Source organism: Schistocerca piceifrons, unplaced genomic scaffold (genome assembly GCF_021461385.2).
Source record: "Schistocerca piceifrons isolate TAMUIC-IGC-003096 unplaced genomic scaffold, iqSchPice1.1 HiC_scaffold_943, whole genome shotgun sequence".
In the NCBI taxonomy this organism is placed as follows: domain Eukaryota; kingdom Metazoa; phylum Arthropoda; class Insecta; order Orthoptera; family Acrididae; genus Schistocerca; species Schistocerca piceifrons.
This window is the reverse complement of record NW_025729216.1, coordinates 1,765,001-1,770,000: the sequence shown is the minus strand read 5'-3', so window position 1 is coordinate 1,770,000 and position 5,000 is coordinate 1,765,001. Positions and strand designations below refer to the sequence as shown.

At 58.4% G+C, this 5,000-nt stretch overlaps 2 non-coding genes and 1 pseudogene across 2 annotated transcripts; all 3 read right to left on the bottom strand.

Annotated features, from left to right (window-relative positions):
- Positions 1 to 728, bottom strand: part of LOC124773062 — a 4,224-nt pseudogene extending 3,496 nt beyond the window's left edge.
- Positions 729 to 916: 188 nt separating this feature from the next.
- On the bottom strand, positions 917 to 1,071 carry LOC124772683. Its single transcript, XR_007014150.1, has one exon. It is a non-coding gene; the product is annotated as a 5.8S ribosomal RNA (ribosomal RNA).
- A 351-nt stretch (positions 1,072 to 1,422) lies between these two features.
- On the bottom strand, positions 1,423 to 3,331 carry LOC124772996. The gene has a single exon (XR_007014445.1). It is a non-coding gene; the product is annotated as a small subunit ribosomal RNA (ribosomal RNA).
- Between the last annotated feature and the right edge of the window lie 1,669 nt (positions 3,332 to 5,000).

Genomic DNA, 5,000 nt, shown 5'->3' with positions numbered 1-5,000 from the left:
GCCAGCCAGGACACCGGGGCTCTGCCCAACAGACGCGAACCGAGGCCCGCGGAAGGACAGGCTGCGCACCCGGGCCGTAGGCCGGCACCCAGCGGGTCGCGACGTCCTACTAGGGGAGAAGTGCGGCCCACCGCACACCGGAACGGCCCCACCCCGCGGCGAGTGGAAATGCAACCGGACACGACCCCGCCGCGGATTGCTCCGCGCGGGCGGCCGGCCCCATCTGCCGAGGGCGGAGGCCAGTGGCCGGATGGGCGTGAATCTCACCCGTTCGACCTTTCGGACTTCTCACGTTTACCCCAGAACGGTTTCACGTACTTTTGAACTCTCTCTTCAAAGTTCTTTTCAACTTTCCCTCACGGTACTTGTTCGCTATCGGTCTCGTGGTCATATTTAGTCTCAGATGGAGTTCACCACCCACTTGGAGCTGCACTCTCAAGCAACCCGACTCGAAGGAGAGGTCCCGCCGACGCTCGCACCGGCCGCTACGGGCCTGGCACCCTCTACGGGCCGTGGCCTCATTCAAGTTGGACTTGGGCTCGGCGCGAGGCGTCGGGGTAGTGGACCCTCCCAAACACCACATGCCACGACAGGCGGCAGCCTGTGGGGTTCGGTGCTGGACTCTTCCCTGTTCGCTCGCCGCTACTGGGGGAATCCTTGTTAGTTTCTTTTCCTCCGCTTAGTAATATGCTTAAATTCAGCGGGTAGTCTCGCCTGCTCTGAGGTCGTTGTACGAGGTGTCGCACGCCACACCGCCAGCCGGCTGTGCACGCTACCGAGAAAGTACCGGTATGCGAACCGCCAGGCGACGGGCGCGCATCGCACGTTTGAGGAGACGCGGCCGGCCCCACAGGCGGCCGCGACACTCCCAGGTCTGCGAAGCGGGGCAAACGCCGCGCGCTTCAGTATACGTAGCCGACCCTCAGCCAGACGTGGCCCGGGAACGGAATCCATGGACCGCAATGTGCGTTCGAAACGTCGATGTTCATGTGTCCTGCAGTTCACATGTCGACGCGCAATTTGCTGCGTTCTTCATCGACCCACGAGCCGAGTGATCCACCGTCCTGGGTGATCTTTTCTCAGTTTCCGCCGCCTCTTTCGAGACGGTCGCATAGGCGGGAGTGAGGCGTGTGGCGGCCCCTGTTCCAGCGTTCTGTGTCCAACGGCCTCACGGCCGACGGGCGTCGTACGGCTCCACACCGGAGCGGACAGGCACTCGGGCGAAAGTCATTCAAAACCGGCGCCAGGCGCCAGGTGCCGCACGCCAGCCGCTCCAGCGCTTCAGCGCTCGTACCACACAACATTGCCGCTAGTTTTGAGAGGCACGCGTGGTTCCGCACGCGGCGCACGGCTACTGCGAGCCGTACAGGTAGCGTGTTGCGCGACACGACACGCACATCGAAAGACATGCAGTCTAGTCGGTAATGATCCTTCCGCAGGTTCACCTACGGAAACCTTGTTACGACTTTTACTTCCTCTAAATGATCAAGTTTGGTCATCTTTCCGGTAGCATCGGCAACGACAGAGTCAATGCCGCGTACCAGTCCGAAGACCTCACTAAATCATTCAATCGGTAGTAGCGACGGGCGGTGTGTACAAAGGGCAGGGACGTAATCAACCCGAGCTTATGACTCGCGCTTACTGGGAATTCCTCGTTCATGGGGAACAATTGCAAGCCCCAATCCCTAGCACGAAGGAGGTTCAGCGGGTTACCCCGACCTTTCGGCCTAGGAAGACACGCTGATTCCTTCAGTGTAGCGCGCGTGCGGCCCAGAACATCTAAGGGCATCACAGACCTGTTATTGCTCAATCTCGTGCGGCTAGAAGCCGCCTGTCCCTCTAAGAAGAAAAGTAATCGCTGACAGCACGAAGGATGTCACGCGACTAGTTAGCAGGCTAGAGTCTCGTTCGTTATCGGAATTAACCAGACAAATCGCTCCACCAACTAAGAACGGCCATGCACCACCACCCACCGAATCAAGAAAGAGCTATCAATCTGTCAATCCTTCCGGTGTCCGGGCCTGGTGAGGTTTCCCGTGTTGAGTCAAATTAAGCCGCAGGCTCCACTCCTGGTGGTGCCCTTCCGTCAATTCCTTTAAGTTGCAGCTTTGCAACCATACTTCCCCCGGAACCCAAAAGCTTTGGTTTCCCGGAGGCTGCCCGCCGAGTCATCGGAGGAACTGCGGCGGATCGCTGGCTGGCATCGTTTATGGTTAGAACTAGGGCGGTATCTGATCGCCTTCGAACCTCTAACTTTCGTTCTTGATTAATGAAAACATACTTGGCAAATGCTTTCGCTTCTGTTCGTCTTGCGACGATCCAAGAATTTCACCTCTAACGTCGCAATACGAATGCCCCCGCCTGTCCCTATTAATCATTACCTCGGGTTCCGAAAACCAACAAAATAGAACCGAGGTCCTATTCCATTATTCCATGCACACAGTATTCAGGCGGGCTTGCCTGCTTTAAGCACTCTAATTTGTTCAAAGTAAACGTGCCGGCCCACCGAGACACTCAATAAAGAGCACCCTGGTAGGATTTCAACGGGGTCCGCCTCGGGACGCACGAGCACGCACGGGGCGGTCGCACGCCTTCAGCTCGCCCCACCGGCAGGACGTCCCACGATACATGCCAGTTAAACACCGACGGGCGGTGAACCAACAGCGTGGGACACAAATCCAACTACGAGCTTTTTAACCGCAACAACTTTAATATACGCTATTGGAGCTGGAATTACCGCGGCTGCTGGCACCAGACTTGCCCTCCAATAGATACTCGTTAAAGGATTTAAAGTGTACTCATTCCGATTACGGGGCCTCGGATGAGTCCCGTATCGTTATTTTTCGTCACTACCTCCCCGTGCCGGGAGTGGGTAATTTGCGCGCCTGCTGCCTTCCTTGGATGTGGTAGCCGTTTCTCAGGCTCCCTCTCCGGAATCGAACCCTGATTCCCCGTTACCCGTTACAACCATGGTAGGCGCAGAACCTACCATCGACAGTTGATAAGGCAGACATTTGAAAGATGCGTCGCCGGTACGAGGACCGTGCGATCAGCCCAAAGTTATTCAGAGTCACCAAGGCAAACGGACCGGACGAGCCGACCGATTGGTTTTGATCTAATAAAAGCGTCCCTTCCATCTCTGGTCGGGACTCTGTTTGCATGTATTAGCTCTAGAATTACCACAGTTATCCAAGTAACGTGGGTACGATCTAAGGAACCATAACTGATTTAATGAGCCATTCGCGGTTTCACCTTAATGCGGCTTGTACTGAGACATGCATGGCTTAATCTTTGAGACAAGCATATGACTACTGGCAGGATCAACCAGGGAGCTGCGTCAACTAGAGCTGAGCAGCCGGCCGCCCGGGAGTGTGTCCCGGGGGCCCGCGCGAACACGCAAGCGTCCGCTCAATCATTCTGCAAACAGGAGGAGGCTGAGCTCCCCTGCACAATACACCTCGAAACCCTCTCAGGTCCCGGCGGCGCGCAGCGCCGTCCCAAGTACTTGGTCGGGTTCGAGAGAGGCGCAATCGCCCGGAGTTAGGCGAGTAGACGCTTTCGGTGCGACCACCCGTGCTCCCAACTGAGCTTGCCGCTGCCGACAGAGGCCCGGGAGCGTGCTGTCGTGGCATTGCCGGCGGGAGACAACACGCGCCACCTACGGTGACCGGCAGCTCCAACGCCAGCGCCACAGAAGGACAAAAGCCCCACTTGGGTGCCGAAGCGAACTCTCCCAGCACAGCGCACGCGCCAACACATCCGCACAGCTGCTATACAAACCACCAGCGAGAACCGCTGGGGCGACCGAGCAGCAGACGGCGTCGCGGCGCCGAGCGCCGGGCGGCGGCGCATCCTCAACGCACACAGTCCTCAATCGGACCAGCACACTGAAGATGTCCACCGCGCTTCGCACCGGGCCCGCGAGGACCTACTTTGGCCGCACGGCGCCGCGCGCAGGGTGCGCCGGCGCGCAGCTGCGACGCCTGCCGCGTCCGTCGGCCGGCGCGCCTGCCACTGGCCGCCCCCACCAGCCGGCTGTAGCGCGTGCGCCCACGCACCGCGCGGCCAGCACGCCGGGAGGCGCCCCCTCACCGGCCGGGGACGGTCCCACCCAGCCACCGCCGCGTATCGCTTCACACCCGGATGCCGTTCAGTTTCGTCGGCATGGTGGGTATCGCTGGAACAACCGGTTAGTACCTCAACCTATCGTCGCCATCACCGATTCACCCCTAGCGAGAACAACCGCACCACAACAGGTTACCATTTGTTCATTTGCGTAACTTCACCAGAAAACGCAGGCGTCCATCGCCATTTGCAACTTCAACGATTATTGCATGCCTGTGTCAGGTGTCACGCCACACTACGTCTGCCCACATACACGCAACAAAATGTGCACGCCTAGACAATACGTGGAAGGTGGCCCCCGTACGTATGCGATGTCCATTGCTCGAACGACTGTCAACCGGCCTCTGTAGCATGTCGCAGATATGGAACGCGGTGCACCATGCCATCACGGTGTGTGAGGAGAGACGACTAGGTCCGAATACATCAACAGACAGCTCATGCTGATCGCCATCCACGGCGTCCGTTCCTCCCACACGTCTCTATGGCGTACCACACTGCAATCCAGCTCTCATAGGGAGACGACACGTAGCTGCGTGCACAATATTTGCACTGTATGGTCCGCCGTTTTTGGGCGCAGTCGTTGTACGGTCACACATGTGCCACGATGTATCATTCAGTACATAAGGACGAATGTGCAGTACAGATTGTGGTTCACGCGTACGACATCAGCGGACAGTTGACACAGGCCGCACCACAACGTAGCCTGCGTACGTCGCATGCGAAGGGCATTGAACATGCAAACTTGTCACCAACCAGCTTGCGAAGGCAGGGGGCAAGGTGGGGACGTGGGGACGTGGGGAGGGGTGGGGGGGGGCGGCATGTACGTCCTGCTGCCATCCACATTACAGTGTACAGCAGGAGCATGTGGAAAGTCA